This window comes from Sus scrofa, chromosome 6 (genome assembly GCF_054392235.1).
Source record: "Sus scrofa isolate SSC_HxYL_T2T_F1_AM1 chromosome 6, Sscrofa_HxYL_maternal_Yorkshire_Landrace_v2.0, whole genome shotgun sequence".
Classification (NCBI taxonomy): Eukaryota; Metazoa; Chordata; class Mammalia; order Artiodactyla; family Suidae; genus Sus; species Sus scrofa.
Window position 1 is genome coordinate 28346641 of NC_139388.1, and position 26195 is coordinate 28372835.

The 26195-nt window shown below is 46.4% G+C and overlaps 1 long non-coding RNA gene across 4 annotated transcripts in view; it reads right to left on the minus strand.

The window, feature by feature from the left end:
* The window catches only part of LOC102162742 (uncharacterized), a 651142-nt gene that overhangs the window by 480334 nt on the left and 144613 nt on the right, over nucleotides 1–26195 (minus strand). For 2 of the 4 annotated variants that reach the window (XR_014805825.1, XR_014805826.1), the window contains exon 1: nucleotides 6428–6833. The exons of the other annotated variants lie outside the window; for them this stretch is intronic. This is a non-coding gene — a long non-coding RNA (uncharacterized LOC102162742). Of the gene's footprint in view, nucleotides 1–6427; nucleotides 6834–26195 lie in introns of those variants that run through there. 4 annotated transcript variants of the gene reach the window in all.

The window sequence follows — 26195 nt, forward strand, 5'->3', positions numbered from 1 at the left end:
TATCTCCTCCAGTCTAGATTGTAGACTCCTTCCTCCAGGGCCCCACCCTTACTCATTGCTGCATCCTCAAGGCTTGTCATGGAGCCTGGCCCTTCGCTGGTGCTCAGCAAATTGGGGGAGGGAGGGAGAAGAATGAGAGAGAGGAAGAGAAGGAGAAGGGGAGGGAGGGAGAAAGGGAGGGAGGGAAGATGCATTTGAATGATGAATATTTGTAATTTAAAAGAAAAAGCATATGAGCTGCATCTTTCACCTCCGTGTCAACACTCCAGTAGGAATCATATCTTTATCACTGCTGCCCTCACTCTCGCATCTAGGAGAGGCCCAAGGGTCCCCTGATACCTGGCTCCCAAGAGGAAGGGCACTGGTGAAGGCCAGGGTCCCAGGAGTGTTGGCAGGGAGGTTGCCTGCGTATAAGAGAGAAGTGAAGTCCCTGGAGGAACCTGCAAAGAGGAGGCAGAAGGAAGTCCAGGGAACAGAGGGCAGCTCACCACCAGCTGCTTCTGCTCAGCCAAATAACCCGTCCACACTCACAAGGCCCCACCGCCAAGGCCTTGAGACCAGGGGCCAATATCACCACGTCAGGGGCTCCCCTCCAGCTCCTGCAGCCCCTGATATCACAAAGGCAATGGAATGAAACAAAGGCAGCTCAGGCTCTCAGCAGCTGGAAGTTTTCTCCATCCCACCTGCCCACCTATGAAGCCTGGGGCCCGGCTCTGGGGGAAACGGGGACCATGGGTGCATTTTGTCAAAATTCTCTTTCTTGTAATTTTAGCCCCTCCCCAGATCTCCTCCCAGATAAGCTCCCCTCCCGTCACCATAGCAATTCAGATCCCCTGACAAAGTTCAAGGGCATCTGCACGAGCAATGGGAGGGGGGACACGGGCATGCAGCCTCCACGACCAGCGCCCATGTTCACCCTTAGAGGGCCCATCTGGCGAGCCCACCTTCTCCTGTGATTTCTTGACCCCTTGGATCCATAGCACCTGCCCTTGAACTGGAAAAACGTCCCCACTCCTTGATGGCCCCAGGTATCTGTTGAGGGTGACTTTTACTGGACCAGGGTAAGCGAGTCAGGATTCCTTGCATAAATAGGTCCTAGAAGCTGGAGGCCAAGTTGCTCTAATTAACACTTCTTCCCCATCCGCCCTCTCCCATCAGGTGAGGGCTCACCTCTCTGTCAAAACACACTTCTTGATTTATGAAGCAGCAAGAGCCAGGGAGAACTGGCGCCCCCACATCGCCTCAGGGCACCCTCCCTACTTGATATGCAGGGCTACAGGAGCTCAGAAATATTTCTGACTTATTGATCCTCGATATGGGGAAATTCTCAAGAAATAATCATTGCTAAGATTTTAGGTAAAGCCTGGATGCTTTCAAGGGAGGCTCAAATGACAAATTCATACCAGGAGGAAAATTCTGAGGCAGCATCAGAAAATGATGGGTCAGGAGTTCCCATCATGGCACAGCAGAAACGAATCTGACTAGCATCCACGAGGACACAGGTTTGAACCCTGGGCTCACTCAGCGGCTTAAGGATCCAGCATTGCCATCAGCCGTGATGTAGGTCGCAGACACGTCTCTGACCCTGTGTTGCTATGGTGATGACCTAGGCTAGCAGCTGCAGCTCCAATTTGACCCCTAGCCTGGGAACCTCCATATGCCACTGGTGTCCCCTAAAGAGACAAAAAAAAAAAAGAAAGAAAGAAAAGAAAGAAAGAAAGAAAGAAAGAAAGAAAGAGAGAGAGAGAGAGAGAAAGAAAGAAAGAAAGAAAGAAAGAAAGAAAGAAAGAAAGAAAGAAAGATAGAAAGAAAGAAAGAAAGAAAGAAAGAAAGAAAGAAAGAAAAGAAAAGAAAAGAAAAGAAAAGAAAAGAAAAGAAAAGAAAAGAAAAGAAAAGAAAAGGAAAGGAAAGGAAAGAAAAGAAAAGAAAAGAAAGAAAAATGATGGGTGAGTGACAGTGATAAACTGACTCCACCCCTCCCCCAAGCACCCTGGGTGGCCCTGGTGATAAGAAGGGCAGAAACAGAATGAGGGTATGACCTGCTGCAGTGGGTGAAGAAAAGTTTCTTAGATAACCTGCAGTACAGACATCCTCAGCTGTACTTTCGTGCCACTGCCAGCACCCAGAGATAACATTTCTCCCAGGGCTGTGAGGCCACCCCCACCCCTCTTCCTTCTGCATTTAACCTAAAGACCACAGAAGACACTGTCTCACTATAAAAGGAGCCCTAGAACACATGGGAGGTCCACCATGGTTCCCTTTGATGGGTATCCATAGATAAGGCAAATCTCATATTTCTAGGAGGCGTCCTTATAAATCTGGGGAAAACTGCATGAGCCCTCTTCTGCGGCTGCCAAGATTCTGAGACCAACTGCGGCTGCAGGCAACAGCCACAGGAGGCAGTGGCTCTCCACAGAGAAGAGGCAGGACCAGGCCTGACCTGGAGAACACAGGGCAGGGCTACAGCGCAGTGCGTCGTGGGCCTGCCCGGACCTCAGGCCCCACTCTGCAGCAGGGGCTCCCGGAAGCCTGTGCATTTCTGTGAGTGAGAATCTGCAGGACGTGGCTCCTCCTAAGCACCCAGGTCCACATGGCAGAGGACACTTAGGCATGCGATCCAGGCCTCTGCTCTCCATCAGAGACAAGGCTAAGGGTCGCTTCCCCATCAACTGCTGTGACATTGAAAAGTTGCCAGGATTCAGGGCTGAGCATCTCGCTGGAGGTGGATCCTGCTGCCCCAGGGAAAAGGGGGCCAGCCCTGTTCTCTGAGGTCCCTGGTTTTCAAACCATGCTCTGAAGATCGCTGAAAGTGCTCCCTGCCACAGACAGGGTGAAGGGAGAGGAAGGAGGTGGCAGGAGAGGAGCCTCCATCCCCTCTCTCACTGCCCACCTCGTCTTTCTGCATTTTACACACTAAGTGTGTGGCAGGAAATATTTGTTTCAAAACTAGATTCCACTAGCTTTTTTTTTTTTCTTTTTTTTTGCTTTTTATTTAGGGCTGCACCCACGGCATATGGAGGTTCCCAGGCTAGGGGTCGAATCAGAGCTACAGCTGCCACCCTGCACCACATCCACAGCAACAAGGAATCCGAGCCAAGTCTGCAACCTACACCACAGCTCACAGCAATGCCGGATCCTTAACCCACTGAGCAAGGCCAGGGATCGAACCGCAACCTCATGGTTCCTAGCTGGACTCGTTTCCACTGAGCCACGACAGGAAGTCCTAGATTCCACTACCTTAACAAAAGTTTGGAAACCCCAGTTTTGGATTTTCAGAGTAAATTAATGAGCTGTTTCTGGCTTTTCCTGTCCCTTGGGCATTAGGGTTTTGTAATGGCACTATTTATTTATTTATGGGTTTTTTGTTGTTTTTTTAAGGCCACACCTGTAGCATATGGAATTTCCTAGGCTATGGGTTGAATCGGAGCTATAGCCTCCAGCCTACACCACAGCCACAGCAACGCAGGATCTTAGCCACAACTGCGACCTACACCACAGCTCACAGCAACACCAGGTCCTTAAGCCACTGAGCGAGGCCAGGGATCTTACCTGTGCCCTTATGGATGCTAGTCAGATTCATTTCCGCTGAGCCATGCTAGGAACTCCAGGCTTTCCTCATTCTTATCGAGGTTATTATCACCACAAATGACTATAGAAGTCTGAATAATTTTAAATGTTTATTATTATTATTTTTAATTATGAAAGCTAGGCCATCAGACCAGGCTCTGCAGACTGTTGCAAACCAGGGCCGGGGCCCTGATGGCTGATTTATGGTCATGTGGTTATTTGCAGAACACCAGCCCTTGGCAGTTGTGGCGTAGCCATTCTAAGTGCAGGCGATGTGTAAACTAGGAGACATTCCTAACCGTGTGTGTTTGTGTGTGTGTGTGTGCATGCTTGCGCATGAGTGTGCGCGTGCATGCATGCCAGGGAAGCAGAGGCAGGGAGGGTTCCTTTGCAATAAGACTTGACTACTCCTGGCTCCTGAGCCAGGGCCCCATCCCCACACACCACATCTGGCTGGACGCAGTGAAGGGCAGAAGGCATCTGCTAACAGCGTGGTGAGGGAGGCAAGGATGGGTTTGAAGGGACCTATGCCTTCTGCAAGGGGACAGAGGGTTTCTGCCTCTCCAGCTCAGGCTCCTGTTGACAAGAGAGCAGCCAGGCTCCCCCAAGAGACAGATGAGCCATTGGAGAAGGGGTTCACATGGGACTTCCCTCCACGACCCTGCTGCTCAGGGGCTGCTCAGCAAAGAGCTCCGTCCCCTGGCTCCTCACCAGGTCCTCAGCTCCAGCCAGCAGCAGGGGCGGGCTCCCGCTCCCAGAGGGCACCAGCCTTCCAGGGAAACGCTGAATGGGAGAGGAGCTGTGAATTTTGGCAGCACTGCATATCTGTTTTCCAAAACACACCGGGTGAATGTGCCAGGATAAAAATAGTCACAGCTATGAAACGGGAGTGGCACTGCCTGGCTTGCAGGTGTGAGAGACTGCGCTGCTAGGTACCCCTCAGAAAACAGAACAAATGCTCCTCCAGGAGGGACCAATTGGGGGAGGGGCAGTCACTGCCATGCCCACCCCCACCCCCACCCCCGACTCTCGGGAAGCCCCTCCAGGCAGGGGAGCAGGTGGATGCCAGTCAGCCACCATGCCCTCGGTCACCAAAGAAAGCTGTCCCCACCTGGGGCACCACATCAGGCAACACAGCCTGGATTCCACAATTCCTATGTGGGCTGGAGTCTCCTTTTCCTCCAGGCTCCGGGGAGAGGGACTTCATGGGCCTTTCTGACTCCTAATCTCGAGGCCCTCTGTTAAATCACAGTCTATGGAAGTAAGTCATTCAGAGAGGGTCCTGCTTGGAACTGGGGACCCTTCCCCACACAGGAGTCCTGAGCTACCTGCACCAGGGTCAGTGTCAGCCTCAATCGTGGTGAAACCATTAGGAAAGATGGACTCACAGCAAACATGATCTCATTTATTAACCGAGCCAGCAAATGAAAAAGAAAGTAAATGGAACTAAATACAGAACTACCATATGATCCAGCAATCCCACTCCTGGGCAAATATCTGGACAAAACTTTCATTGAAAAAAATACATGCACCCCTATGTTCATTGCAGCACTGGTCACAATAGCCAAGCCATGGAAACAACCTAAATGTCCATCGACAGATGAATGGGTTAAGAAGAGGTGGTATGTATACACAACAGAATACTACTCAGCCATAAAGACAAAACAACATGGATGGAACTAGAGACTCTCAAACTAAGTGAAGTCAGTCAGGAAGAGAAAAGACAAATACCATATGATATCACTTATATCTGGATCTAATATACAGCACAAATAAACCTATCTACAGAAAAGAAACAAACTCATGGTCTTGGAGAACAGACTTGTGGTTGCCAGCAGGGGAGGAGTGGGATGGACTGGGAGTCTGGTGCTAATAGATGCAAACTACTGCATATAGAGTGGATAAGCAATGAGATCCTACTGTATAGCACAGGGAGCTAAATCTGGTCACTTGTGATGGAACATGATGGAGGATAATGTGAGAAAAAGAATATATCTATATGTATAACTGGGTCACTTTACTGTACAGCAGAAATTGACAGAACATTGCAAATCAACTATAATAAAAAAATTAAAAAAAAAAAAGAGAGAGAGTAAATGGGAGCCAGCCAGCTAGCCAGGAAATGCATTTACCAAAAGGCTGCTACTCCCCAGGGTCTGTGCTAGGCCTGGGTGGGGGGCAGGGTAGAGAGGGAACCAAGACACCCAGCCCTGGCCCTGTGGAGGAGAGACAGGAGTTTGTCTGCATTACTAGGCGGATACTGGTGCCATTTTCTAGACTCTAAAGAAGCAACCCTCTTGGGAAGGGAAGGGATTGGGTTGTGTCACGGACACACTGAGTTTGAAGAGCCTATAAGATGTCCAAGCAGAATGACCAAGGAGCCATTGGTCCTTGGCTCTGCAGTTTGGGGGCCTGAAGCAGAGCGGCGAGGAGGAAGCCAGAAAGGCCTGGACAGTCCTGAGTGGAGGTGGTAGAAAGGACCTGGTGGGTGCGCATCCCAGGGGAGCACAGATGCTCAAAAGGAGCAAAAGAGTCTGAGAAGCCACGAGGAAACCAGAGCGAATGAGTCCAATGGCGCCAAGAGGTCAGGTAGGATAAAGACTCACTGGAGATCCTAATGAGAAGACTGCCAGTGCAGGTCCAGCAGGCACAGTGTGAGAGTGGAGGTGAGGCAACAGGCAGGAGCTGGACGGGCAAGTGGGGGAAGAATTACATTTGGGTTTTGCTAGGATGGAGAGACTTGGCATGGTTCAAGGTTGTTGAAAAGGAGAGTAAGTTATGAAGAGAGAAGGGTCTAGGAAGAAAAAGATGGCCAAGCCCAGGCAAGCAGGCATGTGGAGTAGAGCCCCCACAGACTCACTCATGGCAGGAGAAGATGCTGTTTGGCCCGTGTCGGGAAGGAAGAAGGACCGGGTAGCTGGGAAAGCTTCTGGGTCTGCAGGTAGCTCTCATTTGCCGTCAGGAGGCATTTCTCACAAAGATCCAGGACAGAGGAAGGAAATGGAGGAAGGAGACTTTCCGCAGACAGGTGACGGGCCCACAGGACAGAGCTGGTGAGCAGCAGAGCCAGATTCGAACCCAGATCCATGCATCTCCAAAATCTCTCCTCTGCATCCCACACGCCAGGAAGACAGACGGAAGTGGCTTCATTGCCCGCCCCCACGCCCCCCAGATCCTTTTGCTGAGTTTCTTTTTAAAAATGAGCTCTCATTTGGGAGGGATAAAGAAAAGCCAGGCCAGCTCTGTCATCCTGCGGCTCCGGCTCTGAGGAGGGTGGGAGCCCGGGGAATTAGCAGGGTTTCTGGCATTTCCTTCGAGCAGGCTGGAGTCTGCAGGGCCTTCCCCGGCGAATGAGGACGCAATTCATAAACACGAGACTTGCAGGGGAGAGCCGTGAATCTCGGGGGCCCTGCTAATTAAAAAGCCCGTATTACATTACTTCCTCAAGGACTCATCTTCTAATTTTTAGGATTATAGTACATTGATTAATTTATACAAGTTTTTAATCCCTCAGTGCTTAATGAAGTCCAGGAACATGGGAACAGGAGCATAATTGAGCTTCATATTATTTTATTAGGGAGAATGATGGCCCAGCGTGTGGGGGAGAAGTTTGTGAGGGTGGAGAGGCTGCACCCGTGCTCTTAACCAACTGCTCTTCAAATGCCAGCAGGGACACCCTCTTGGGGCAGACATGGAGCGAGTTCATCCCTCTAAGCCAGGCTGCTCTGTGGCTCCCAGTGGCCTGTGTAGAAAAGCACCTCGTCTTGGTAGGGAGTGCAGCGCCCACCATGCATGGCCCCTGCCACGGCAGCTCCCCCCGCCCCACGCTTCTACAACGCACTTGCTTCAAACTGCCCCACTGTGCTCCTGCTGTGCCATCTGCCACCAAGGCCCTTCCCTGACACAGGCTCATCTCTTAATTCAGGCTCAAGGGTCAGCTCCTCTGGGGAGTCTTCCCTGAACCAGTGCCCTGCTGACAATGGAGCAGAAGGCCTTGCATCTCCAGGGAATCCCAGATTTTTCCAAATCAAGATCACTTCCGGGAGTTCCCATCGTGGCACAGCAGAAACGAATCCGACTAGGAACCATGAGGTTGTGGGTTCAATCCCTGGCCTTGCTCAGTGGGTTGAGGATCCGGCATTGCTGTGAGCTGTGGCTTAGGTCACAGAGGCAGCTCAGATCCCGCGTTGCTGTGGCTGTGGTGTCGGCCGGCAGCTGGAGCTCCAATTAGACCCCCTAGCCTGGGAACCTCCATATGCTGTGGGTGGGGCCATAAAAAGACAAAAGACAAAAAGAAATCACTCCTAAATTTTCTGCAGGCTCTTAGGTCTCAAGCTGGAGAGTTTCTACCATAAGGGAATTTACTTTGTTTCTTGGGATGACTTCAAGGCCGAAATACTTCACCACGGACAAGGTGACTGACAAAGGGGGTTGACAGGCGACAGCTGGGGGAGATCCCCCCCGCCCCCCAGCACATCACCTCCCCATCACCAGGGTTTGCAAAAGGCCTGAACTCAGGGCCAGCAGACTTTTGCCCCCTCCCTGGCTCTCTCTCTAATCCTGTCTGACCCTGAGCGAGTTCCCTTCCCTAGACTTCGATTTCCCCAGCTGCCATCTCAAGGCAAGGGACCTAATCCTGGCTCCTGGGACCCTCTCCTGCAGGAACTCCATTCAAGACTTCCAGAACTCCCCGCAAATCCTCTGGCTTCCGGTCCCGTGCCCTGGAGTTTGGTTCCCCCCGCCCTCTAGAGGCCATACCTAGAATTGCAGTTGTAAGACCAACGGAGGCAGCAGCCAGCACTTCCTGAGTCTGGAAGATTCCAGCAGGAATCCTTCACCCCAGAGAGCTGACCCCGCTCTGGTTCCTAAGAAAGCAGAGCCCAGACTCTGCGTTACAGTCCGATTCTGGCTTCCTCTATCCATTCATCCTGCTGAAAAGATACAAATCTCTCTCTTTCTTTTTGTCTCTGGTTCCCTCCTCCCCGTGGAGAGAAAGGGAAGTTCATAAATGACAGCTTCAAACCAGCAAGAGGGTAAAAGAGATATCCTGGAGCTCTTGGTGCCCCTAGAGGCACAGCTCACCCAGCTTTATTCATCAGGGAGAATGCCTGGTGGCCTGGCCTCTCCCTTAACCTTTCTCCAAGCAGTTTCTTGCTCCCACAGAAACCCCTCCAGGGGATTTTTTTTTTTTCAAGGAAACTGATTGCTGCCTAAAATCCTTCTGCCATGAGATTGGTGGGAAAGGAATTTTGCGCTTAAGAAAGAATCCAAATCCTGAACCTTGACTCAAGGTCAAATAATTCTATGCCTTTGTTTTGCAGATGAGGAAAGTGAAGCAGAGAGAGAGAGAAAGTAACCCTGGAGGAACAGATCCAGGGTCCTGACCCCCAGTCCATATTAGACCCCCAAATTCTGTACTTCCTGCTTCCGAAAAGTTTCTAAACAAAGATCCTGAAATAAATCAGGCCTCCATCCAGGGCATTCTATGTCCAAAGGGAAGCAGAGCGTACCCAGCAAAGAGTTGGAGGGAGCATCTGTCCACAGGACCATCTTCCAACTGGGGAGGGGGAGGGGTTTCAATCCCAGCCAGGGTTTGCAAATGCATTCCCGGATTCTCTGTCATTATAATAGCAAAACTGCCTCTTTGCCACACTGCAGCGCACCCCTCCCCTTGGCGCACATAGGGACCAGGGTCCATCGCTCACCAAACACTCCTGGGGAACCTGGTGGTAAACCATTCATAGATGACATGCTTCTGGGGTGGGGTTTCAAACGGAACGGAGCAGCTTCATCGCTGTGAACTACTGAAAGTCAGCCCTCAACAAACAAACTGCCTGTTTCTGTTTTATTCCTTAAAAACCAACAATCGAAATTATCAGTGAAATGCAGGGGGGTTTGGCTTTAAAGCAGAATGGGTCAAAAGCCTTCCAAGGGCAGGCCCCTGTGCAGAGGTCGCCAGGGGTCAGCGGGCCATGGGGCCCAGGTCCCTTCCCTATGGGATGTTGGGACACGTGAGCAGTGCCAAGGGAGGGTAATCTTGCAAATTCACCTGCAAAGCCTCTCAACCAGGTCTAGAAACTGCAGTCACCTGAACAGAATTCTAAAGGAACGGATCAAGACGTCTCGACAACTTCAAAAGTCATTTTCTAAAGAGAAGAGGGAGGAACTGTTCTGTCCAATTGACTTTTTGTGTTTATTAGAAATAAAAAAACATCTACAGCCCAAGCTTTCTTATTAGTGGAGACAGGCTTGCAAACCCTCTCTCTTGTTGAGTTTTGGAAACAGAACACTAAATTTACTCTTAAAAGAACGGTTTTCATTTTAAGAGGCATTTCGGTTATGTCAAATGTCAGGTCTTGAAAACAAGGTATGCCTGTTTCTTATGCTGTAATGTACAGTCAAATTTTGGATCCTGTTAAATATACATTAGGTCCCAAATCCAAACAGGATATCAAATGTCAATTTTTAATCGAGCTGCCAACAAATCAAGCTTTTTCATACTTTGTGAAGCATCATTTGTCACATATGCATTGGAGAAAGGTCAAAATTGGCCTGTTTTTATATTATGAATATTATTTACAATTTGCTTTAAAATAGTTTTAAAATCCAATTTTAATAATATGCTGATTTAAAACCACTTCTTACCAAAAATCACATTTTTAGCTTTTACCACATGAAAATGCTGCCTTAAAAAGTCATTTAAAATTTCATGAGCAGTTTTTTGAGTTTATTTCTTACTGTGGAGAAAATACTCAAGCCAGCAAACACTGGGAAGTGCAGATCTAGATGAACTCACCTGCAAAGATCTCCTAGCAAAACCACAAGGCTGGATTCTCAAAATTGCCTTCAAGTTCTCCATAACCTAGGACACTCTGCCTGCAAATGACAGATGGTGAAGTCACCTATTGTCCGTTATGTGGGATCGGGCCAGGAAGCTCAAAAGACCTGGAGAAGAAGAAAGGGCTTCTTCCCACAGAGCTAAAGGCAGCAGCTAAGAAGTCTGGGTCCAGCATCTGGCCAGAGGCTTCCACCTTTAGGCACCTGTGACTGCAACCTCATCAAGTCTAAGAACATTCACCAGCCTGGCTGGTAGAATCCCTCGCTAGAACCTTGAAAGCACCAAAAACTTGAACTCTTTCCTAGAGAAATGATCAGAGAGACAGAGCTTTCGGCACAAAGATTTTCACTGCCTTGTTTTCATAACAAAGTTCAAACACAACCCCATACCCCAAACCAAGGGATCATGAAGCATGCCATGGAGCAAGCATTTATTGGAACATGGCTGAGTTCATGTAGTGTGTAAGCCACGCACACACCCATGCACCTTGCCAGTTGCAGAATCCGAGAGCCTCTCACATCTTACTTACTAATGCCTGGTTTATACGGTTGAATGCACTGGGCATGATGTTTTGAAAGAACAGGTTCAAAATTCCCTATCCAATGTGCCTTGGTGGCTAAGGGCACAAACGCTGCCACTTACTGTGTGATCGGGAGCAAGAATCCCCTCATCCATAAGATGGAGATGATGTAAGCAGGGCCATTATGAGAATTAAAGGAGATTAAAATATGTAAAATGTTTAGGGAAAGGCTTGGTTTCTGCTGCCATTCATGCTCCCTTGTAGCATTGTTAGTAGGACTATCATCCTGTCTTAATCACTTTTGTTAAGATAACTAGGTCTTTTACAGCCTAGACTGTAAACAAGAGTTCTCTCTGGTTTGTGGGACTTAGGACAATTTTCAATTTCTGCCTAATGCTTTTAGGTAACTTTCTAATTTTTTTTAACAATGAATACCTGTATTACTATAAACAGGAAACAAAGAATTTCAAACAAAAGGAAAAATTTAAGTTCTTCCCCATGGAAAGCTCCCAGTCCTGTCTGGTCTCAGAAAAGGGCTGATGCTCAGTTTGTGACTCAGGCACTTCTATATTTCAATTGGAATGATCCCATTTTGCAGATGAGAAAAGTGAGGTGCAGAAAAGTGATAATTTTGCCCCAAGTTGCTCAGTCAATTAGGAATGGAGCTGGTGTTAGAACACAGATCTCTTGACTCCCCAGCTCTATGAAAATGAATTCAAAGTCCTGCTTCCTCTATAGGTAGTGAATTCCCCATCACCAGAAGCAATTAAAGACCAAAGCTCCCTTCTAAGAACAGCCACAGGAAAGATTCCTTTAGCATGCATGAAGTGACCTCTGAAGATTTCTCTAATCCCATGATTCTATAATATAATTCTAGATTTACTAGACTCTAAAAAGCCAGCCATTGGAGTTCCCATTGTGGTGCAATGGAATCAGTTGTATCTCTGCAGCACCAGCATGCAGGTTTGATCCGGGGCCCAGAACAGTAGATCAAAGGATCCAGCATTGCCTCAGCTGCAGCGTAGGTTGCAGCTGTGGCTAAGATCTGATCCCTGGCCTAGGAACTCCATATGCCCCCAGGCAGCCAAAAAAGAAAAAAATAAATAAGTCAATCATGAGGATAATGCCTCCTGACAAAGTGTAAAAGTTCAGAAGACAAAAAGATCTCATTTATAGTGAAGAAAAAGGAAAAAACTGTAATAGTGGCAGAAATAAACCTTCTCAATGCAGAAAGCTCTGAAAGAAATATGATTAAATTGTGGGCATCCTGCCCCACCCCCTTTCCTTCAATGGTTTTGTGTGTGTGTGTGTGTGTGTGTGTGTGTGTGTGTGTGTGTATAAAAAATATTCAACATAAGATCTACCTTCTTAACAAAATTTTAACTGTACAATATTGTTGATTATAGGTTTACTGTTGTACAACGGATCTCTAGAACTTAATTCATTTTGCTTGACTAAGATAGCATTATTCACAATAGCTAAGATGTAGAAACAGCCTAAATGTCCATTGACAGAAGAAAGCATAAAGAAAATGCGGTACGTGTATATATAATGGACTATTTCTCAGCCATAAAAAGAATGAAATGATGCATTTGCAGCCACATGGACAGACCTAGGGATTTTCACACTAAGTGAGGTCAGAAAGAGAAGGACAAATGCCATATGATATCACTTATATGTGGAATCTAAAATATGATACAAATGAACAAATCTATGAAACAGAAACCAACTCACAGACATAGAGAACATACTTGTGGTTGCCAAGGAGCAAGGAATGAAGGGGGCAGAGATGAATTGGGAATTTGGGACTAGCAGATGCAAACAGTTATATCCAGGATGGATAAACAACAAGGCCCTACTGTATAGTACAGGGAACTATATTTGATATCCTGTGATAAGCCATAATGGAAAAGAATATATATATGGAGATATATATATATATATATATGGAGATATATATGTATATATATATATTTATGGAGATATATATATGGATAACTGAACCACTTAGCTGTACAGCAGCAATTAATGCAACATTGTAAATCAACTATACATCAATAAAATTTTTAAAAATTTTACCAATCAGTTTTTATAATCAATACCTTTTGTATCTTAAGAAATCTTTTCCTACCCCTAAGGATACCCAAAGTAACGTCTTGCTCATGTACAACAGGAAACTACAAAAAATGTTTATAGCATTGTTCATAATTGCAAACATCCTATAAAAAAAGTTTTTTTAAAAAGCCAATATCCTTAAAACAACCAAATGCCCATCACTAGGAGAGCAGATAAACAAACTGTGATATATCCACATATGAAATATTATAAAGCAGTCAAACTAACTACTTTGCAACATGATTATGTGGGAAAATCTTAGCAATAAAATATAAAATAAAAACAGTTAATTCCCAGAAGATTAAAAACAGCATGATATCTTTTTTATAAAGTTAAAAACAATTAAATTGAAAACATACTCTTTTAGAAAAACTTAATGGAATAAAACTATATAAAAAGAAAATAAAGAGAATAATGGGCATACAGTTCAGAATGATGGTTTCCTTGTGCTACAGAGACAAAGGGATGGGATGTAGGGAGGCCTTTTTTTTTTTTTTTTTTTTTTTTTGTCTTTTTGCCTTTTCTAGGGCCGCTCCTGCGGCATATGGAGGTTCCCAGGCTAGGGGTCCAAACGGAGCTGTAGCTGCCAGCCTATGCCACAGCCACAGCAATACCAGATCTGAGCCGCGTCTGTGACCTACACCACAGCTCACGGCAACGCTGGATCCATAACCCACTGAGCGAGGCTAGGGATCGAACCTGCAACCTCACGATTCCTAGTCGGATTCTTTCCACTGCGCCACAACAGGTACTCTGAAGCCATATTTTAGATGTAGGTTCTTATCTCAAGGCCCTAATTTTTGTTTCATGGGTGTTTTCATGGGTGCTTATTGCATTATTACTAATAGCTGAATAGAACAAATAAAAGCAAACCAGAGCAAGGATTATAAACCAAGGATTATAATTAATTCAATTCTGTGCACCTCAAATTTAAAAAAAAATTATTTCCTACACTGAACTCATGAAGATATCCTTCTAAATTTTCATCTAAAGTTTTTTTAACTTTTGTTTATTATGTGTTAAATTCACCTGGAATTTATCTTTGTGTACAAGCTGGCAATCTGGTGGCTTTCTGCATGGATTATTAATCATTCCCATACCATTCTCTACCTGCAGTGTCACCTCTGTCACTAGGAGGTTGGTGTCAGTGTTGATCTGGTCCCTCTATTCTGCTCTGTTTGTCTGTTTGTCTATCCCCACAAGAATGTTACACCTTCTTAATTACTATAGGTTGTTTGTTTGTTTGTTTTCATTTGTTTGTTTTTTGTCTTTTCTAGGGCCACACTGGCAGCATATGGAGGTTCCCAGGCTAGGGGTCGAATCGGAGCTGTAGCCTCCAGCCTACACCACAGCCACAGCAACGCCAGATCCAAGCCTCGTCTTCGACCTACACCACAGCTGACCACACCGCAGCAACGCTGGATCCTTAACCCACTGAGCGAGGCCAGGGATTGAACTCGCAACCTCATGACTCCTAGTCAGATTCGTTAACCACTGAGCCACGACAGGAACTCCCAATTACTATAGTTTTATAACAAGTTTTGGTGTCTGACTTATTCTTGTCCTCCTTATTCTTCTCTAAATGTGCCCTAGCTATTCTTAGCCCTTTGTTATTCTATATCTTATTTAGAATAAGCCCATGAAATTCCATAAATAACTTGCTAGGATGTTTACTGGAACTGTATTCGACTTATAAATTAATTTGAGAAGAACTAACATCTTTTTAATAGAGAGTTCATATATCCTTGAACATGGTATATCTCTCTGCTTAATTAGGATTTCTTTCAGAGTTATCATTTTCCTTTATAGATCTTATTCAGTTTTCATGATATTTATTCCTAAGCACGTTGCTCTTGAGCTGATATTGTAAATAGTATTTTATTTTATTTTATTTTATTTGTCTTTTTTTTAGGGCCGCACCTTCGGCATATGGAAATTCCCAGGCTAGGGGTTGAATCAGAGCCGTAACCGCTGGCCTACGCCACAGCCACAGCAACACGGGGTCCAAGCTGTGTCTGAGACCTACACCACAGCTCATGGCAACACCGGATCCCCGGTCTACTGATCAAGGCCAGGAATAAAATCTGAATCCTCATGGATACTAGTCAGATTTGTTTCTGCTGAGCCACAATGGGAACGCCTATAAATAGTATTTAATGGCTTCTTGCTGATGGACAGAATACAACTGATTTTTGTATGTTGATCTATATCCAACAAACTTAATGAACTCTTATTAATTCTGATGTTTGAAGACTCTTGGGTTTTCTTTAGAAATAATCATAATTGTCCATGGAAAATGGCAGTTTTGTTTCTTCTTTCCAACCCTCACACCTTCGATGTCATATTCTTCTTTAACTATGCTGGCTTAGACTGCCAATATAATATTAAAAAAAAAAAAAAAAAGACATCCTTGTCTTAATTTTAGGAGAAATGTGTATTTCTTCATTAAGTATGAGGAGTTTTGTTTTGTTTTTGTTTGTTTTGTTTTTGGCTTTTTGCCATTTCTAGGGCCACTCCCGCGGCATATGCAGGTTCCCGGGCTGGGGGTGGAATCGGAGCTGTAGCCACCAGCCTGGCCTACACCACAGCCACAGCAATGAGAGATCCGAGCTGCGTCTGCAACCTATACCACAGCTCACGGCAACGCCAGACCCTTAACCCACTGACCAAGGCCAGGGATCGAACCCGCAACCTCATGATTCCCAGTCGGATTGGTTAACCACTGCGCCATGACGGGAACTCCCCTAAGTATGAGGAGTTTTTTAAAGACAGATTTTTGACAAATACATTTGGTCAGGTTAAAGAAGTTCCCCATCACAAGGGCCATGCAGGTGCAGAGGGCAGGAATGCCCACATGTCCCAAGTTGCCAGACTGAAACCTGTCATCCCAGGATACTTCTTCATAGCGCCCCCTTTCAACCTCAAAGGGGTTTTAGTTCGGACAATAAACTATATGCTCCCAGGAACAGAAGGGTGATGTTATACAGTGATGCTAGCAAGGCAGTTTCTTCTATGATCATGAGATGAAAAAGAGGACCTTGGAGGTTTCTGGGAGCCTGGAGTTTCCAGCATGTTCTCCACCTAACTGGGACATTTCCAACCTCAAGTAACAAAGCAATAACTACCTACTCCCTCCCTCTTCAAATTCGTGAGGAGAAACTGCTCCAGAGACAGCCCCCGTATTCCCTGATTTGCCATACGTGAAGCAAGAAACACACACAAAATGGAGTAATTATCTTATCAAAAAGCAGCACGATTGGTAATCTGAGAATGAAGCTGACAACAACCTGGCCTGTCACATGCTCCATGTTGTCACTTATATCCCCCATATAAATGCAAAAATGTGAAAAGCGGGGGCAAGATTAGATGGCAATGGATCCCATCTGACGCTGGGCATGAGCCACTTATCGAAGACATAAATTACGGTGCTGTCACCATCACCCTTCCTATTTGCAAATAAATGTTGTCATCTAATTGTACAGGACTTAGAGATTGTTTAACAAATTTCTCCGAGGAAAGGCTCAGCGGCAGCTTGGAGTCCCTGGACACCCAGTTTCCATCTCTCTACTTTGGTCATCTCTCCAAAGACCTGGCCCTTTTTATTTTTGCACGACAGGCACTGTTACCCTATCTTCTCAGCCTTTCTCAGAAGTAAATCGACAAAGATCTGATGTACCTCTTGACTAATTCCATTAAAGAATCATTAAGGGTGAGAAGTGGAGAGCGGCAGGCTCTGAAAACAGTAGTGAAGGGAAGTGTCCCCCTTGATGCAGGAGGGGTCACCAAGAAGAATGGCCAAGGTTGGGGTCTCTGTAGCAGAAAACACCCTCTTTTCCTCTGGATCATGCCAGAAAGGGGGGTAACATGAAGACAAAGGGCAAAGGCTGAGAGCAGAGCCTGGAGTTCCTGGGACACTTGGGACATGGGTTTCTGAGTCTGTGGATGCCCCATTTACTACCCGTGTACAGGAGACATCAGGGGTGACAAGTAATAAGGACAAAGACCCAGTGACACTGGCTGGGTCCAGCTCAGGCATTTTTGTCATTATCCAATACATAGCTCTTGGGTACTAGCTGAGTTTGGATTCCCCCAGAAGCAGAGCCTCAGATAAGATTTCAAGTGCTGGCAGTCTGCGTGGAAGATGGAGACATTTGGGGAGGAGGACAAACGTTAGTGAAGAGGAGTTTCTGTCGAGGCTCAGTGGTAACGAACCCAACTAGTATCTGTGAAGATACAGGTCCAATCCCTGGCCTCACTCAGTGGGTTGCCATGAGCTTCGGTGTTGATGTGGCTCAGATCCCACATTGCTGGGACTGTGGTGTAGGCTGGCAGCTGTAGCTCCAATCTGACCCCTAGCCTGGGAACCTCCATATGCCATGAGTGCAGCAAAAAAAATAAATAAATAAACGTGAAGAAAAGGAAGGTGGCCAATAAAAGATGAGTTATCGAGTTGCCCCTATGGTGACCTCAAAAATGCATTGTCTAGACTTAACCCTCCAAATAGGGGAGGGAGCTGAAGCATCACACACTCAGTCATGGACCAACAGCTGCATTTTCAGTGATGTGAATTTCCCCACTTCTGGCCTTTCAGTGGGACAAAGGAGGTTTTAGCAACCTAAGAAAATCTTCAGGCCAAGAGATGTAGAATCTGGCAGCTGGAAAGCAGGCCAAGGAACCTTAAAATGATAAATGTTAGGAGATACAGGCGGAACATTAATGTCTGCTAGCAGCTCTTCTTATGTGCCAAGAACTGTGCTACGTGCCAGGCCTACACTCAAGAACGAGGGAGAAATGGTTCCTTACCATGTGAAGCTTGTTGGGGCAAACAGCAGGCTACCTCTCCATGAGCCTCTTCCCTCTTCCTCCCCAGGCAAGCCTGGTGCCTTGGGGTTCACCCAGGGGTCACCTCTACTTTCTCAGAGTCCTAGACTTCTGCCCTGTCCTATGTCTTCGTCGCCATCCCTCCCTCCCTCAGTGCTTCTCAGCCAGGCTCTGAGATGTCTCCTTTCCCTCATCCGTACCATCTGATGACACCAGTGATGAATGATACCGGTTGTTGAGCACGTGCTGTATGCTCACCTCTGAGTTAAGTGACTTATGGTTATTATCTCACTTGGCGACAAAACAACCACGGCCTCATGCTCATGTCCCCACCCCTATTCTGGCTTTATTCCACCTGCCCACTGGGGCCTCCCTGGAAACCACCATGCCTTAAATCAAGGGCCCAAATGCTGCTTCCTGCATCTGGCCAACAGGCCATTCCTCTCCCTAGGCGAGCCAGGCTATGTTCACCCAACACTGCCTCCACGATGTGCAGCTGAAGTCCCAACATAGCCTCCGCGCCCCAGAAGCCCCCTTCTGCTCCAGTCCAGTGGCCACCCCGTCTCGCCAGGGTAAACACGTGCAGCATCCTCCCTGGTCTAGGTCCCCAGAGGCCGGAAAAAGGACAAGACAGCTTCTGCAGTTATTCTTAGTTGTTTCAGACAAATGTCACATTTCGCCTCCCTTGCGTCTATCCGGCTACCTTTGCAAGCTGAAAACAGGGAATTGGACTGAATCGGGAGTTCTCAAACTCGACTCCAGTCGTGATTCCCCTCCTCAGGGATGAATGCATCACCCTGTCTCCGATGATGAATTTTCATGGCGTTTTCTAGACACGCTGCCTTGATGATAAAGAAGCGGTCTCCCTGGTGGGGACTCGGGCACAGTGGCAGCGCAGAAGGAGGATGTTTGCAAGGTGGGGGTTAGGGGGTACAGTTGGCTGCCCCCTTGTCTGTTGCATCAAAGAAGCTCAGATTCAGAGCCTGGGAAATTCAGGCCAAGAAGGGTCAATGACGACAAAAGAAAGATAATCACTCTTTATTGGGAAAAAAGACAGCAGCAAAGGAAGGCCAACCTGCTTATCTTGCATTCTGGCAGAACGGAAGACCACCAACTCAGACACTTCAAAAGACCCCTGGCTCAGCTCCCCAGCCCCTCCCGCGAGCTTCCCACTGCGAGCACATCATAATACAGCTCCTCATTTTCCCCTGCACTTTTGAAGTCAAAGTGTGGTCTGGTTAATTAGATGTTAGTGGGGGCCCGGGGGCGCTGGAATCCAAACTCAATAAATTTCATTTCTGAAAGACAAAGGGGTCAAGTGCCTATTAAACTTGAGCGCTCACGGAGCTCTGCCGGGCCATTTATTCAGCCAGGCTCCGCACGGTTTCAGCAGACGGAGTGCCAGGCGGCTTTCGGAGGCTGGCCGGGTGCGGGGGCAGGCCTGGAAATGTGCCCATCTTGATTGTGGAAGAAGCGGGGAGAAACGTCACTCAAATGTTTTTAACATAAATAGCTCAGTCCCGCAGTCAGAATTTGACATTTCTGCCCATATCCGACTCCTTTCATGAGAGAAGCCCAGGAAGCAGCCTGGCTTTTCTTCAGCCTCCTGCTGAAATCCAGGCCCCCAGCTTGGCTGTGCCTGGCGGGGAGCCCAGCACCGGGCAGAGCCCACTCCATGCCGCTTCGAGCCCAGGGGGCTGGAGGCTGCCTCTCGCCACACTCTGCTGTTGCCCGAGTGATCTCAGAGCCACGGCCACAGAACCTGAGCAACAAGGAAACACGCACATACCACCCCCCAGCAGTGTGACTGCTGGCCTCCGTGACCGGGGGGCAAAGCAAACCCCCCAGATGTCCACGCGGCCAAAGCCCTCGCTCCTGACCATAAGCTCAAGGTGGGGCAGCTCCGGAAGTCAGGCCGCCCATGTTCAGTCCTGGTCCCTCCGTTTCTCAGCCTTGATGCTCCAGGCTTCGGGCCGGGGCTCTCCCACCTCACATCCCGAGCGAGCCCTGCCTGCTGCCTGTGCCAGGGTTCTCCTCGGCGTTCGGCCAGATTCGTGAACCGAAACGGGTGACGTCCTCAGCCACGTCGGACCGCGTTACAGGTTTGTCATACGACAGGCGGCCTCCAGGGCTAAATTCTTCAGGGTGCATATTGAAATCGCCCTTGTTGTTTTTGTTTTGTTTTGTTTTCTTCTTTCCTTGAATGTGTTTTGATGGGGGGACCGGGGTGTTAGTCACGCATGAGGTGTCCCCACTTAGAAAATTACTGACTTGGCAGTTTAATTACATTTGGAGGCCACTAAATAGGATTGTTTCCCTTTATTTAGACAGCCTGAATCTTCTTAGTCATGATTTGGGAATGTGATAATCCAAGCGTTGCTTTATCTTGAAAACTTACCAAACCACCACAGCAGTCTCTCCAAGCAACAAAATGTCATGGTGAGACACTCCAGCTCAGATGTTCCTAAAAACTCCCATTTAAGACCTCTTTGTCTGGCAAAATCCACCATCGCCTGCTGCCGTGCTGGGTGGGTGGGAATGTCTCTAATTACGGTTCTCCTGTTCTATTTCTGTAGCATGGAGACACTCAGCTGCGATTCTTCCTCTTCTCTGTAGCCTGGGTTCTACACACAGAGCAGCTGTTTTTGAGAGAGGCCCTTGTTCGTTTTTCTCTTTTAAACTTTACCAAGAGGCAGTCTATGATGATAGCAGTTGTTTTGCAGAAGCAATCTAGAGGCCCCGATTCAAGGCCGGCGTGTACCACCATCGTTAAAAATCAGATTTCCCAAAGTAGGAAATTTCTAAGAGCTGTTTCTAGTTTAATCACCTAATATTCTAAATGATGAGATCTGGAAGCCATTCTCAGTGATCAGTTTGGTAGACTCCATCTGCCTGCTTTATGCATCCTAAAAATAATTTACCAGCAGCTTCTGAGCTGTGTCTGAGAGCAAGGCAAGCTAACCAGTTATCACGGAAATTCTTGGTCAAAGAAAATCTTCCATTGCCTAACAGGAGGGGCCGGCCCCCTGGAGGAGTGGGGCCCCAGAAACTTGGCAGCAGGTTTTGGTTCCAGCTCAAAGAGCCCCCTTCCCAATCCCAAGACTTCCCACTGATGGCCCAGTGGGATGTGACTCAGAGCCTAGATCAAGCCTTTCCTGACACTGGAGAGGCCCTTTTCCCCCAGCCCACCCACCAGGACAGAGACTTCTCTCAGGGTAAAGCTGGGCACTCAGTAGGGCGGGGTACTCTAGCCAGAGCCCAGAGGAGAAGACACTGGTATTTCCACAGGCTGTCCCAGGAGGCTTTGTCCTGAATCAATTTGATTTTCTATACTAGTTGGGAGAGTTCAATTTCAATGTGTCCTATTCCCAAGCAGAATCACCAAGTAGAAAGTCTGCTGCATGTGCTCTTGTGGGCCTGGGATCCACGTAAGTGTTCAGCCACTGGGGATGAAGAGTCTGAGTTCCAGCCCCATTCTCAGCAGCGCCTTGGGGCCCCAACCCATGGGCTCCCATCTTTCCTCTCATCCCTCCTGTTTCCTCAGCCATCAAGCTCTGAGCCTCTGTTTTTTTGTCTTTTTTTAAATCCCTGTCTGTGGGCTAAAGAAGATTGTGTGTGATGGTTAGGGTCTGGGAACCTGATCTCTACAGACAGCCACCATCCGCCTCACCACGGTCCCCTGATGGGGATATGTACTCAGTGCTCAGAGATAACAAAGGTGAGCGCTTTGTCCCACATTTCCTGCAGGCTCCTGATGGCCCAGATTGGGCCGTGAGGATGGAAACTTTTACTTAAGCTATAGAGGCAGCAGCAGTAGTTCATTTTCCCCTCTTCCATCCCTCACTCAAATACCAGCCCTCTAAATAAACGTCCATGGCTGGAAAAATGCAGACCAAGCAGAGGAGGAGAAAGAAGGCATTTCTCCTAAGTGTCCCCTAAACCACCAAGTCCTACTGTTTATCCCATCTCATTCAATGACCCTAGGCAGTGTGCTTTGGGCTAGATAATACTCTGTGATTTATTTCTCTTTCAGGAAAACATTATTTTATTAAATTGCTCTCCAAAAAGTGATTGCATTTCTCCTATCAGCTCTAACAAAGTAACCGGTATCAGACTAGCCCTCTGGCTGTCAACCATGAGAAAATGGTCCAAAATATGTGAAACAACTGTCTTCAGATATTGGATAACAGGCAGCACTGGGTTATGATCCATGAAAGAGGAAAACGAGAGTCTCATGTCAGAATTGGCTGTCCAGACCTTGCAAGGAGATGGAGCCCAAACAAACCACGGTGGTCTCTGCAAGCTCAGGAGACAAAACAGGGGTTCTGCTGAGGCAGCTGGAATTTGCTGGATAAAACAGTGGAGAAGAGGACGTGGCATAGAAGAGAAGAGGAGCTCCAGAAACATACATAAAGATTCTCTTAAACCTTTGGGCTTTTGGTCTAAGCTACATTTGCACAGGGAAAGGCCAGGAAAGCCTTGGCTAAGAACAGCTGCTAAGTACCTGTGATCTGAATGGAGAGCCCACAGTTCTGGGAAACACAGTGGTTCCAGCTAATCAGAGTTGAGATAAATCCCTAAACATCCTGGCCATTCACTTGCGACCACAGAGAGAACACACCTTCCCACTCTCACCAGGAGACTGCTTTAGGACAGCAATAAGAATCGTGTATTACGCGGAAAAGGATGTAAATTAATGTAAATTAACTGCCTACGGGGCAGGGGGTGGGGGGAGAATCTACACCCCTTGAAGAGCAATAACAAAATTCAGAAATTCAACAGTGTCATTTATCAGTACCAGTATATGATCAATATTTTCTAGTCAATCAATATTTTCTAGTCATCAATATTTATTCTAGTCATACGAATAAATAACATAGAATCATAAGCAAGAGAAAAATAAGTCAAAAGAAGCAGACCAAGAAGACTAGAACGTTGAAGTCAGCAAAAATGTATTTTAAAACAGCTATCGTAGTCTGTTCAAAGATTTAAAGGAAAAGAGAAGCAGAAGGAGGAAAGAGATTCAGAATTTTAGTGGAAACATAAAAAAGAATCAAACAGAAATTTGAGAATGCCAAAATAAAGTCTCTGAATTGAAACATCCAGTGGATGGGCATACAGGCAGATTGGACGCTACATCAGAAAAGATCAGCGACCTTAAAGACAAGGTAATAGGGTACTAGAAGCTATCCAACTTAAAACACAGATGCAAAATACTTCACTGCTGAATCATATGAAAACACATAAGAAAAAATAATGCCAACTCTACATAAACTCTTCCAGAAAATAGGAGAGGAAAACTGACATTTATAAGACCAGTCTGGCTGTGATACTAAAACCACACCAGAGGGGAATTAAAGAAAACCACAAACCAACATCCCTCATGAAGAGAGATACCAAAATCCTTATTAAAATATTAATAAAAACACATCATGAAAAATTAGGGTTTATCCCAAGATTATAAGATTGGTTTAACATTCAAATGTCAATCAATGTAATTTGGCATGTTAACAGACTAGGGAGAAACTGCATATGAGTCTCTCAAGAGGTGCAGAAAAGGTATATGAAATATCCCACACTTATTCATGATAAAAATGCTCAGCAAACTTGGAATGAAAATAAACCTGTTGTTGTTGTGACTCAGGGTGTTAAGAACCTGACTAGTATCCATGAGGATGCAGATTCGATCCCTGGCCTCACTCAGTGGGCTAAGAATCCGACATTGCCATGAGCTGTGGTGTAGGTGGCAGATGCAGCTCAGTTCCTGCATTGCTGTGGCTATGGTGTAGGCCAGTGGCTACAGCTCTGATTGGGCCCCTAGCCTGGGAACCTCCATATGCATGGGTGTCTTTGCCTAAAAAGACAAAAAAAAAAAAAAATAGATCGAGCATCACCGCAAACTGCAGGATAGGTCGCAGATGGAGCTCGGATCCTGAGTTGCTGTGGCTGTGGTGTAGTCCAGCAGCTGCAGCTCGAATTCAACCCCTAGCCTGGGAACTTCCATATGCCACAGGTGCAGCCCTAAAATAAGGAAAAAAAAAAGAAAAAAAAGTGAACCTTCCTCAATCTGATAAAGGGTTTTCCATAGTATCCTTGCCAATACTGGCATCCTGGATGGTAAAAAAACAAATACTTTCTCCCTGAGGTGGAGAATAAGGCAAGGGTGCCTCCTCTCACTACTTGAACATTTTGTTGGGTGTCCTAATCAATGCATCAAAGAAAGGAAAAGGAAAAAAAAATGTAAACAGATAGGAAAAGAAGGAATCAAAATGTTTATTTGCAGGTAACATAATCACATAATCACATTTTCTTAGAAAATCCTAAGAAAGCTGCAAATGCAAAAATCAGAACTAAAAAGTGAGCTAAGTAAGGCTGCAGGACACAGCTTCAACAATAATCAGTTGTACGTCCATACTCTAGGAACAAACAACTGGAAATTGTAATTTCAGAAGTACTGTTCATAAGAGCATCAAAAAAAAAACATGAAATACTCAGAGATAAATTTAACAAAATATATGCAAGCACTGTAACCAAAAATTTGATGAGAGCCAGAACAAAACAATTTTGAAAAATGAGAAAAAAATGAAGGGCTTATACCACCTGGTTACACAATTTACTATAAAGCTACATTAATCAAGCAGATGTGGTATTGGTATAAGGTTAACCACACAGCTGGAATCAGGCAATCTGCTTTTAAGGACATGAAAAAGTGTTTAACATTGTAAGTCGTTAGGAAAATGTAAATTAAAACACCCCAATAGAGGAGTTCCCATCCTGGCTCAGTGGTTAACAAAACCAACTAGAATCCATAAGGATGAAGGTTCGATACCTGGCCTTGCTCAGTGGGTTAAGGATCCGGCTGTGGTGTAGGTCGCAGAGGCGGCTCAGATCCCATGTTGCTGTGGCTGTGGTGTAGGCTGGTGGCTGTAGCTCCAATTGGACCCCTAGCCTGGGAACCTCCATATGTGGTGGATACAGCCCTAAAAAGACCAAAAGAAGAAAAAAAAAAAAAACCTCAATAGATTGCCTGATATGAAACCAACAATATCAAACTGCCAGGCAAGGATGTGATGCAACCTGACCCCACACCAGTTTGGAAAATTCTCAGGTTTTTATGAAGTTAAACATATGTCTGTACGCCTACCCTTTAACCCAGAAATTCTACTTCCAGGTATTCATCCAAGAGAAATGAAAACATATGTCCACAGGGAGAAAAATACAGGAATATTCACAACAGTTTATTCATAAGAGCCAACCCAAATGTCCATCAGCAGGAGCATGGATATACAAACTGTGCAATATTCATGCAGTGGAACAGTCCTCTGCATTAAAAGGTACAAACTACTGATACAGGCAGCAAAGTGGGCAAATCTTAAAAACAGTGTTGAGCAGAAGGAACCACACACAAAAGAGTACGCGTTGTATGATTCTATTCCTATAAAGTTCTAGAGCAGGAAAAGCTAACCTATTGCGAAAGAAATCAGAACATGGTTGCTTCTGGTAGGGGCGGGGGGTAAGCAGGGAACAACTGAGGGTGGGGGCACAAAGCAGCTCTCCAGGCTGGTAGAAGTGTCCTATATCTCAACAGGGGTATGGGTTATGTGGATCGAAGCATTTGTCTAATCTGACCAAGCCATGCAGTTAAGATATGACTGTGTCTGAACTGAGCATTGGCTACACAAATTATTCTTTTTTTTTTTTAATTTTTTTAAAGCTTCAAAAGCACATGTTCAAGGAGTTCCCGTTGTGGCGCAGAGGAAACGAATCTGCCTAGGAACCATGAGGTTGTAGGTTCGATCCCTGGCCCTGCTCAGTGGGTTAAGGATCTGGCGTTGCTGACAGCTGTGGTATAGGTCACACACACGGCTCGGATCCCTAATTGCTGTGGCTGTGGCTGGCAGCTGTAGCTCTGATTGGACCCCTAGGCTGGGAACCTCCATATGCCATGGATGCGGCCCTAAGAAGCAAAAAAAAAAAAGCACTTCCTATGCAGTAACACAGAAAATTAAGAGTGCACCCCAACTTCATTCTTCCCCAGCACAGGTCACTTCCCATGGATTGAACATGACAGCAAGCATATCTTTCCACACCCGTCTCCATGCTTCTAAGACTTGGTCAAATGCACATGTATATAGGAAGGAGTGTGGCACTGTTTTGCTTTGCTTGTTATTGAAAGTTTCCTGTGCATGTGTTTCTGCTCCTTGCTCCTATCACCTAAGCATACTCTAGGTCATAGCTACACAACACCCCTCTGTGGACTGCAAGCTGTGCAACTACTCACGTGTCTCCACCCCCTCCAGCCCAGAGATGGGCTGCCAGGCTCGCCCCAGTTTT